The sequence below is a fragment of the Leucopleurus acutus genome (assembly GCF_964270905.1).
Source record: "Leucopleurus acutus genome assembly, chromosome: 10".
In the NCBI taxonomy this organism is placed as follows: domain Eukaryota; kingdom Metazoa; phylum Chordata; class Mammalia; order Artiodactyla; family Delphinidae; genus Leucopleurus; species Leucopleurus acutus.
The window spans coordinates 72528249-72540108 of record NC_139153.1 but is presented as its reverse complement, the minus strand read 5'-3'; the positions used below and the strand labels follow the sequence as shown (position 1 = coordinate 72540108).

General features: G+C 42.6%; 1 pseudogene across 1 annotated transcript in view; it reads right to left on the bottom strand.

The window, feature by feature from the left end:
* Positions 1–11485, bottom strand: part of LOC309967635 (small ribosomal subunit protein uS3-like) — a 27130-nt pseudogene extending 15645 nt beyond the window's left edge. The window contains exon 1 of the transcript in view: positions 11417–11485. The product of the transcript in view is annotated as a small ribosomal subunit protein uS3-like (transcript). The remainder of the gene's footprint in view (positions 1–11416) is intronic.
* Between the last annotated feature and the right edge of the window lie 375 nt (positions 11486–11860).

Below are 11860 nucleotides of genomic sequence, written 5' to 3'. Positions count from 1 at the left end.
ATAGCCTTTTCAATATGTGATGTTGGAATAACTGAACATCCATATGCAAAAGTATGCCACGAAAAGCTAAAGGCAAAAAAAGCTTGACCTCAGTCTCACATTTTATACAAAAATTAACTCAAAAATAGATCATAGATGTAAAATGTAAAACTATACAACTTTTAGAAGAAGAAATAGTAGAAATGTTTATGACTTGGGATCAGGGAGTTTTCTTAGACTTGATATTAAAAGCACAACTCATAAAAGAAAAAAAATTGACAAATCGGACTTTATTAAAATGAAAACCTTTTGCTTTGTGAAAGACACTAAGAGAAAGAAAAGCTATAGACTGGGGAAAAATATTTTCAAGTCACATATCAACAAAGGACTTGTATCTAGAAAAACTCTTAAAACTCAATAGTAGGAAAACAAACAACCCAATAAAAAATGAGAAGAACATCTTGTTATAGTTTAATTGTTATAATCCTTAAAACAAAGGTACCTATCCTGATACGAAACAAAGACCAATGCCTTTTGTTTGTTTGTTTTCAATGCCATTTTAAAATATAGTGCTTTCCGGATAATTTACATTACTGTAGATGGGAACAAAGTAATCGAGGTTTAAAATTAATTCTGTTTAATATTATAGGAAAAGTATAAACTAAGCATTTTATTCACTTCAGTTTGATTTAAGTGATCAGCTCTTTTAGAAAGCTTTCCTTGACCCTTAAGAATATGAATTCCGTATTCCCCCACTGTGCTTTGCCAGGTTCCTGTGCATATCTTTATCACAGCACCTTTCTTATTTTACAATATCAACCTGTCTCCTAAGGTTAAACCTCCTAAGGTTTCACTTTATTCTTAAGCCCTAGCATAGTAACTGGAAGGTAGCAACCACTCAGTGTGTTTGTTGAACAATTAAAGACTTGTAAAGAATAAATAAAAATTATTGATGAAATAATAAAATAGCAACAACACTAACAAAATCTGAAAATATTAGGATGCTTTTAGAATGGTCCCTGACACATAGTAAGTATGCAATAAATGCTCATTTATTCAACAAATAGTATTGTAGTTTTCCTACAATGTATGAAGCACTGTTATAGTTGATAGGTAAATTACATGCATTTTCAGTTATAGCCCTTAGAGCAAAAACAACACAGACTAAAACCCCCGCCCTCATGGAATTTACATTTTAATAGGAGAGACAAACAATAAGTAAAATAAATAGGTGAGATATGTAGTTTGCTAGATGGAAAAAAAAAGGCAAGGGGCAAAAGACTTAAACGTCTATGTACGTTCACCAAAGAGAAAATAGCACGTGAAAAGATGGTCAATACAATCAGCTATTAGGAAAATGCAAATTAAAATCACGATGAGATACTACTACATAGCTATTAGGATGAAAATAAAATCAATAGCAACAAAAGCCTGACAGCATCTACTGATGGCGAGGTTGTGAAGCAACTGGAACTCTCATTTGTTGCTTGGAATATAAAATGGTACTCAGGTAAACAATTTGCCTGTTTCTTATAAAGTTAAACACATACTTACCATATGATATGGTATGATCCCCCTCCTAAGTATTTACCTTAGAGAAATGAATTTTATGTTCGCTCTAAAACCTGCACATGAATGTTTATATCTGCTTTATTCTAATCATCACCTAACAGTGGAGACCACCCCAAGATCCTTCAATGGGTGAACAGATAAACTGAGTACATTCATACTCTTTAGCATTAAGATACTATTTAGAGGGGCTTCACTGGTGGCCCAGTGGTTGAGAGTCTGACTGCCGATGCAGGGGACACGGGTTCGTGCCCTGGTCCGGGAAGATCCCACATGCCGCGGAGCAGCTGGGCCCGTGAGCCATGGCCGCTGAGCCTGCGCGTCCGGAGCCTGTGCTCCGCATTGGGAGAGGCCACAACAGTGAGAGGCCCGCATACTGCAAAAAAAAAAAAAAGAAAAAGATACTATTTAGCAATAAATATTACTGCTAGTAGAGTATGAACATTATTGAGCAATAAAAAGGAATGAAATACTATCGTTACATGTAGCAACATGAATGAGTCTCAAAGACATTATGTGGAGTCAAAGAAGCCAGTCTCAAAAGACTGTATATTTTATGATTCCATTTCTATGACATTTAGGAAGAAGGCCAAGTGAAGGAGTAATGGAGAACAGACCAGTGATTTCCAGGGGTTACAATGGGGGGAGAGCGGAACTCTAAAGGGATTTTTTAGGGTGAAGGTGATAGAACCATCTGCATCTTGATTGTGGTGATGTTTACACATAGGACTGTACACACACAAATGTCAATTTTACTTACTATATGTTGATTTAAGAAAAGAAAGCCTACTGCGTGCAGCAATGAGGACACAACACAGCCAAGAATGAATGAATAAAATAAATAAATTTATGTAAAAGAGAGCCTATATCTAGGTAGGACCTCTGAATCCATCTGAAAGAGACAGTTTGTCAAAATTCTGTGTTCCTCAACTCAATTCCAAGGGAGAAAACAAATACTATTAAGTCAAATAAATAGATTAAAAAAAACAACAAGAATAAACAAACCAAAACCACACCTTCTATATGCAGGCTCAGTAACTCAAAGTCAGAGTTGATTTACTAGGTAATTATCCTACACAAACATACAATCATGCTTCAGGTTATTACAGCAACAGGCTGAACTGAAAAAACTAGGTAAGTGTGCTTTCTGATGTGAAATTGTTACCATTCACAGGTTTACTGTGTTGTTTTTCTTCTTTGACTTAATTTCATTTTCTATTTCAGGCTGGATTTATTGATAAGTGCTCTGATAAGCTATTTTTGTAAAAAAAAAAAAAAAAGTGTGTGTGTGTAAGTGTTCACAGTGGGTTACAAGTGATCTGTATTTTCTTTTTGACTCTTAGTGTTGTTTTAAAAATTTCCCCAATGAGCATGTATTACTTTATAAACCAATAACCTAAATAAATTTTAAGAACTCAAGTCAATTGCTAACTAGAGTATCTCCCACACAGAAAAATTTTTGGAATGTGTTTTATTTTATAGGCAAGAATGGGCTTAGTTACTCTAGGTATGATATCTAGTGGTTGTAAAATGGGTGCTTCTAAAAGGATTTCAGAGTTCCCTTAAAAAGGCTGTGTAAACAATTTGGCAGCTCCTCAAAAAGTTAAACATAGAATTACCATATGACCCAGCAATTCCACTCCTATGTGTATACCAAAAGAACTGAAAATAGGTGTTCAAATAAGTACCTGTACACTCATGTTCATAGCAGCATTATTTATAATTGTCAAAAGCTGGAAGCAACCCATATGCCCATCAACTGATGAATTGATTTAAAAAATGTTGTATATCCACACAAGGGGATATTATCCAGCCATAAAAAAGAATGAAGTACTGACACATGCTACAGCATGAATGAACCTTGAAAACATTATGCTAAGTGAAAGCAGCCAGACAGAAAAGGTCATGTATTTTATGATTCTATTTATATGAAATATTCAGAATAGGTAAACCTAAAAACAGAAGGCAGATAAGTGGTTGTGAGGTGCTAGGGGGAGGGAAGAATGGGGAATGACTGCTTAATGGGTATGGTGCTTCCCTTTGGGGTGATAAAAATGTTTTGGAACTAGATAGACGTGATGATTATACAACATTGTGAATTGTGAATTACACAATTCAGTGCATACTGAATTATGCACTTTAAAATGATTAATTTTGTGTTCTGTGACTTTTACCTCAACTTTTTAAAAAAGATGAAATGTGGCCCTGCAATCTTATTCACATTTGCAGCAAAAATCTTTATTTTTCAAGGAAATTATAAAGGAAAAATATAGTTTAGCCTGTAACTACATAGTTAAGAACTCTGAGTGGCATGTGAATTAATAAGTGATACGTACTTTTTGGAAGGTGATCTGAATAGTATTAAAATGTTCAGAGGAATTGAGTAGTCAGAAGAGAAAGTTACAAAGCAGCATAATGAACTCCCTTTGTACAAGCTTTTCAATGTTCCTCATGTGTGAAATGTATCTACAAATATTTAATTATACCCAAATCCTTGGTTGGAATACATTCTATTTAGCTGCTGTTGCCCTAGTGGTCCTTGCAATTCTTGGGATGCTGTGCCTGTCAAAGGTACTTTTTTGTTGTGATGTTGGCCTAAGGGTGAAGGGGAGTGGGGTGTTACCTACAAAATTTGACTTTGGGGCCTGGAATGTTTCTAAAAATTTTGAAATCCCAGGCTTCTCTCTTCACTTAATGATGGCTCTTTCAAACATCTAATTTTCTTGAAAATTCTTGGATCATCTTGTTTTTCCTTTGAAAGTATGTAAAACCTTGTACATGATGCATACCAAATGATTACCCTTTAATAATCAATACAGAGTCCTTTACTGAAATTCATTGTTTGAATTTTCCATTTTCATGTTATTTACTCTTAACCATGATCCTGAAAATTTCAGGTCAAAGTCCTGAGCTGGCTATTCTCTGCCCTTTCCAGATTCACTTTTACCTTTTTCCACTGTACCCTATGCCCTGGCAGGCTGCCCTCCACTGATTTCATCAACAGGCTCCCAGAGCCCCTGGCTTCCTGTAGGGTTCAGCCAATGGGAGGCACATATAGGAGGTCAGAGGGCAGGGGCAGAGAGAAGCTGGGGTAGCTATTCACCTGCCTGTGCTCTCTGCAGGCTGTGGGTTGACTATGGCTGTGTTCTGTGTTGTGTTCTTACAGAAGGCCGTCACTTGTGTTGTGTGACCTTCTCCTACAGCTACAGTCACAGCCATAACTTCAGAGACAGCGTTTCCTCCATTCCAGGTATTTCTCTTTCTTGCCCTTTCTGACTTATGGGTGGTAAAGGTTCCACACTGTTTTTAGTTCTTTGGTCCTATACCATCCCTTGCTGGTTTCCCTTAGCCCTGCACAAAGGACTAACTACATAGTTTGTGGGGTCCAGTGCAAAATAAAAATGCAGAACTTTTTATTCAAAAACCACAATGGATTTCAAGATGGCGACCGCAAGGAATTAAGCAGTGCAGGACCTTCTAAGTGCAGGGTCCTGTGTGACCACACAAGCTGCACATTCACGAAGCCTGCCCTGACTGCACACTATTGTAAACAGTACTTACCATAAATGCTCCTCAGTTACCTGTTGAGTGTGCCACCCATTTCCTGCCAGGATCTTTTCTAATACAAGGTCTTAATGGTTCTCCTTCCCATTTAAAAAAAAAAATGTGACTCCATTAGGGGTTCTGGAAAAGTAGCTGTTATCTATACTTAGGTTTAAACACTCTGCAATTTAAAACTTTTTAATAGATTTGCATCTGCAGTAGGAAATTCACTTATTCTCTGTCTTCCTCACCCTTACATGGAACAAAGCCACTCATTTGGGAACCAGCGGGGGCCACCACAGCCCTTGAGCACTACCCACCATGCGCTGGTACCGTAGTTGAAATGTGTGACTCCCAAGCATGCCTTCTGGGCGGGTGCAGGAAGCTTTAGCAGTGATTTCAACCATTGAGTTGCTTTTTGATTTTTGTATTGGATACAGAATCTACTATCCTAGTTTGCTTGTTTGTTTTCCCTCTCTTCCAAATAAGACTTAAACCGAGAGCTTTCTCATAGCCTTTCTCTCTCTGGCTAGAAACTTGCCTGAGATAGTGATCTCTTAGTATTACTAAACAAACACCAGTTAGGCCTCCTGTCTTGAGTAAGGCCTGCTCTCTCAACACCGTCCTTAACAGACTTGGGGGTTGAGGTGACAGTCAACAAATTATGCTATCTTATTGGTTTCAAAATGGGAGTCCCATAAGCTCTTCTGTGCCAGGACTTTTTGCTTTCATTGCTTTGGTTGTTACAAATTCAGGGGTGGCAAAGAAACATGAGTTTGAGAAATACTCTACAACTATAGTGTTTCACTGCTTGCACTTGCCACAGACTTATTGGTGCTTGACCACTGAGCTTTCTTCAACAACTGCATTAGTGACATCCATCACTCATTTCTAAAGCACCCACTGACTTTTTCTACCCTCACAGTCCCTTGATTTGGTCATGTTGCCTCTCAGAGCCTTGGATAGAGCAGGAAGCAAAGTTGGGATTTTCTTTCCATGCCTTTTCTCCCCCATTTCTCCATGCCTCCAGTTTTCCCTGTTTTTAAGAAGCGCTCCTGAAGAGTCACCTTTAATGTAAAGTACTATACGGAAGGGTTCACTTCTTTGAAGAGTTACCAAATATACTGTCTCATCTTTTCTCTGAAATGCAAATTTTCTCTCAAGGAGGACAAACTTGCATTTCAAAAGGGGGTCATATGAAAAAAATAATTCCAGCTGTTTAAATCCAGAGTACAGAAAAATTATTCCTAGAACAGTACACAGAATGTTCACTGGGCCTGAAACATTTCATTTGGTTGTGAATTGGCTACAGTTCCATTTCCATTCAGTTTTTTTTTTTTTTTTTTTGCCGGACGCGGGCCTCTCCCTGCTATGGCTTCTCCCGTTGCGGAGCACAGGCTCCGGACGCGCAGGCTCAGCAGCCATGGCTCACGGGCCCAGCAGCTCCGTGGCATGTGGTATCTTCCCGGACTGGGGCACGAAGCCATGTCCCCTGCATCGGCAGGCGGACTCTCAACCACTGCGCCACCAGGGAAGCCCTCCATTCAGTTTTGATCTGTTCTTGAGTTAGGCAAATAACCAGTGTGGTCTCAGAAATGATCCTTCTCTTGTGAAAGCAACAGCATTGCTTAGACTTCTAGTCCGCATGGCTGGAAGGAGCCTGAGAGGTCTTATAGCCAAACTACAAATGAAGAAACTCAGAGCAGTTCTGGACTGGGTGACAGAACTGGTAAGCACAGAGTTGAGAATTTTGCCCAGTGCATCAGATTCTTAATCCATGCAATTTTGAAGCAGCTCTGTGGAGACACATTCTCAGGGAAAATTGGCTCCCAATTTTAATTTGCCTCTTCCTCCATCACCCAGTCCTGCCATTTTCCTTCCTGTACATTGTCCTCTGAGTGGTGTCCTTAACAATGATATGTCCACCTTGCTCTCTGCAGTGTTCATTTCTGCCCCCTCCCTGATTTACCTGCCAGACATAAGTGTTGCTCTGAATGTCTCACAGTAACAAAATTGCCATTTTTGCATCTCTACTATAAGCCAGTACTGTATTTCAACAATTTAAAAAATTTCATAGTAAATATTTATCACAAATTAGATCACAGGCAAGTTTTATGTGCGTACAAATACATATATCCATGTGTATCTGTCTAAAAGTGTGTATACAGACATACATTTATCTATGCACATATGTTTGTTATCACTTAAATGTATAAAATAGTTTGTTTTCATTAATTAACAGTACTGAAAAAGTGTAAACTAAGAAATAAAAAATGAAGACTAATTACAATAAAAACAAACTACTTAAAAAATTTCATAGTTACTGATAACATTTCATAGTAATTGAATAAGCCTTATCATTTTAAATTTCAGTGCTTTAAAATAGAATTACTTTACTTTTAAATTTATTTCAGACTTATTTGAATCATTTTAAACATTCAGCAGAAGTAGAGTGAACAGTATAACAGATAGCTCCACCAATTATCCATACTTTGCTAATCTTGTTTTATTTATCTTTTGTTTTTTGGGGAGGGGGCTGGATTATTTGAAAATAAATCCTAAACATACTTTCACCCCAGACTCCCCATTATGCATTCTAATAGATAAGAACTCAAGAAGAAATTTAACCGCAATACCATTATCACATGTAACAAAATTAATAATTTCTTTTATTTTTTAATTAAAAAAATTAACTAATTAATTTTATTTTTGGCTGGATTGGGTCTTCGTTGCTGCACACGGGCTTTCTCTAGTTGCAGCAAGCGGGGGCTACTCTTTTTTTGTGGTGCGCAGGCCTCTCATTACGCAACAAGACTTCCCTTGTTGTGGAGCACAGGCTCTAGGTGTGCGGGCTTCAGTAATTGTGCCTCACGGGCTGTAGAGCGCAGGCTCAGTAGTTGTGGCGCACAGGCTTAGTCGCTCCGCAGCATGTGGGATCTTCCCAGACCAGGGTTCTAACCTGTGTCCCCTGCATTGACAGGCGGATTCTTAACCACTGTGCCACCAGGGAAGTCCCATTTCTTAACATCTATATCAAGTCCACATTTTATTTCCCTGATTATCTCAAAGTCTTTTAAACAATTGGTTTATTCACATCAGAGCCACACAGGATCTAAACATTGCATTTGGTTTACTACGCCTTTTAAAAACCATTATTTACACACATTTGACTTTCACTTCATTTGACCAATGAAGAATGTATGGTCCCAGTACACAGGTGGGTGAACTAGGGCTCAGAGAGGTTAAGAAACCTCCCCAAGTTCTCATTGTTGGTAGGGGCCAGACCCAGGACTTGAATTAAGGCCTGCCTAAGTCCAAAGACTCCATTCTACTCCTTCCCCTTCAGGCTACCAGAATTTTCCCTGTGTTGCAGAGAGGCAAGAGGCCTAGTGGTTAAGAGAGAGGGTTTGGGCTCAGGTTGGCCTGGGTGCAAATTGGAGCAAGTTACACAATCTCTCTGATCCTGCACTTCTGTCTGCGTCTATAAAATAAGGTTAATGATGATGGTTTGGGGCTGATTAAATAGGAGAACGCATGTCTACTACTTAGCACGGTGACTGGCACATAGAAAGCACTCAGTAAACCTTAGCTATTATTCCTAGCATAAAGGAGGAGAAAGAATCACAAAATGGTTGTTTGCTTTTGTCAGTAGCTCAGGAATTGTGGCTCATCATTGTTACTACAACTTGTGTAGGATTGAGGCTGAAGGGGTGGGGAGGTTGGGAGTAGGGTGTTGATTCTGCCTGGATTGGAGAAGGAAGCCCTGGACATAAAAATTTAAGTAGGCATCCAAGGAATTCTTCCCGAGACCTCAGCTGGAAAACAGTTGAACATGTCTTCTGACCTTCCATAGAGGGAAAACCGGTGGGGAGCAGACATGGTGGGAGGGAGACTTCTCAATGTTTATTTGAATTTGGAACCATGTAAATGCATTAAACCAATTCCAATAAAATGAATTGCATTAAAAAGAAAACCCCTCTGTTACCATGGGGTAAGTGCTGAGAATGGGAAAACTAGGATTTAATGACAATAATAATAGTAATAATAATAATCCCCTTACAATTTTTGCAGCCCTAGGAGGGCTTCGGTCATAAGTCAGGTTTTGCACCAGGATGAGACTATTTCAGCTTGACTCTGATTTCAGAGATCTAAGGTAATATTTTAACTTTAGCTATCCTCCCTCTGACACTCATTCTAAGAGTCCAGAACCAGTGCTCCCAGATTTGGAGTTGTCTTCAAGCATAGGCATTGTCAAGGGCTGAATCTATGGGCTAACTAAGGTCTTTGTATGTACTGTCTGTACATTTATGGGTGCTTTCCCAGTTTATTAGGCCCTAAGTTGTTTTTGATGCTAAGTAAAGACTCTGGGGCTCTGATTTTCTAGAGTCTTTGGGAAGGGAGGGGTCACATAACCCCACTCACAAATAATCAAGAACGTGCCTCTGTTCTAAGGCCTTTACATACACGAACTCATTAAAACCTCACAATAACAGTACACTGCAGGTACCATTATTCTGATTTTAGAGGCAAAGAAACTGAACCAAGTGAGGTGAAGTAACTTGCCTAAGGTCAGAGCCTGCACGACTAACCACTAGGCTTACTACCTCTCTGTTGGCAGTGGGCCAAGCACGTAGGGGTCCTTTGAAGGTGATGCAGGCGTCCTTGGCTGTGCGGCAGCAAGGCTTTAGGTCCCAAATCCTTCCTTCTAGTTTAGGACCAAGAAAGACCAGGGTGTCAATTTCCTCATTGACCCTGGTCAAGTCACTTACTCCCTTCAAGCCTCAGGTTTCTTATCTGCCCCAGGGAGGAGTTTTAGATGAAAAGACCTCTTCTTGCATTACGAGTGTGGGTGTGTGCTGGGGGGTGGGAGGTGTAGGGGCTGAGGTTTCTGGGCGGTACTGCGCTGCTTTTCCTAGGTCTCTTGCGGAAGCAGGGTGTTTGGAGGTTTTGTCCTAGTCAACTCCCTCCCAGGAGGTGGGGCCCCCAGTCAGTGATGGCGCGCAAGCTTGGCTATGCCTCCTCCGCTTGGAAAAGGGCCGCTACTGCGGCCAGCTCCGGGCAAAGTCCGGCTGCCCGGAGGTCGAGGGTGGGTCTTTTTTCCCTGAGGGAGTTAAAGCTGAGATTGTATACTTAGGAAGGCTTCTTGGAGGTAGTGACAGTTGAGTCAAGTCCTGAAGGTCTAGCAGGAGTTAGTAAGAAGAGGTGGAGGAGGAAGGGTTACCCCAGGCCCAGACAACAGAACAAAGCACAACCCGGCTTACAGTATGGGAGGAGGAGATGTGAGAGTGGAGAGGTCTGTAGGGGCGAAATCGCGGGGGGGCTTCAAAGCTTTATTCTAAGAGCAATTGGGAGGGGTTTGAAGGAGGGTAGTCCGGAGTTTTAGAAAGACTCTTCTAGCCACTTGGGAAGAATGGGTCGGAGAGGGGCAGGAGGCTATCGTAGAAAGCAATCGGGTTGGAAAATGACCGAGGACTGAGGAAAGTGGCGCTGGGGGGCGGAGCCGAGCATCTGAGTCTTTCTCAAACCCCACGACACTGTGCGCTGTCCCTCGACTTTCTTTGCTTATGTGGAAGGGCCCCATAAAGGGCAGGGCACCGGCCAAAAGCTCAAAGAGCCAAACAGCGCAGAGCCCCCCCTTCTTTCGGGGGCTCTCTGGTCCAGGTGCCCCAGAATTCGTAGGGTAGTGCGGGAGAACTTAACACTGCTTAAGATGGAGAACCGTTACCCCTCAAAATACACAAAAACCTCGGCCGCTTTTGGCAGCAGCCTCCTCCGTCCATGACCTCATGCTTTAAGCTCCCATATAGCCTTCCCCCGCCCTGTCCACACCCGGTGCCCGAGTGGGGGTGGGGTGAGGGGACAGTGGCGAAAGTCTGTGTAGAGGGAGCACCTTATTTATACTGCGCGAAGATTTGGGGTAAGGGGCACAACGATTTTCCCATACCGAAAAAAACATGGTTTAACTTTCTCCTGAGCAAAAAACACTCGCTGTCTTGTGGGACCTCCCTAAGATAGATGCCCCGTACCCGGCCCGAGGTAGTCTGCTTAAGCCCAACCATCTTTGGTTTACGTTTCCTTGGACCAGAGAAGCCGCCTGGAAGTGCTGGCGTCCCGGGCTGGACCGAAGGGCGGCCGCGCCTTCGAGGGACCAGGGGGCTGTTGGGCTCTCGCTCCCATGGCGCCGCCGAGGTTTGAACCCTTGGCTTGCCTTTCAGCCCGCGCCCTGCCCCCTGCTCGCAGCTGCTCTCGGTTTAGGTGCAGCGGTTTCCCCCGCAGAGGAGGAGGAGACTGCGCGAGGAGCGACTCCCTGCTCGGGTTTCCGCACCAATGCCGAGCGGCCCCAGGCGGCCCCCGGCGGCCGGCCCTCCTCCCCGGCACCACGTTCCACAGTCATGGCGCACGAGGAGGGGCGGGCGCGCGCCGCGGCGGCACCCGCGCCCCTTCCCCTCCCCTCCGCCGCCCGGTTCCGGCCCCTCTCCTAGGCAACCTCCCTCCCCGGCCTTCAGCGCCGCGGAGATGGAGACCCCTCCCCAGAGGGATGCAGTTCCAGCGCCGTTTGCAGCACCCCCTCCCCGCCCCCATCGGGGCGGAGGGATGGAGCCGCGCGCTTCGCGAACCTCCAAGCCCCTTCCCGGGAGCCTCAGCCTCTCTCCCAGCCCCACAGAAGCCGGGATGCAGCGGGGGCTAGGCGCAGACCGTTTCCCCGAAGCCCACCTAGACCTTGGCATCTTTGCAACCCCTTAAAAAATAAACATAAAACCCAAACCCC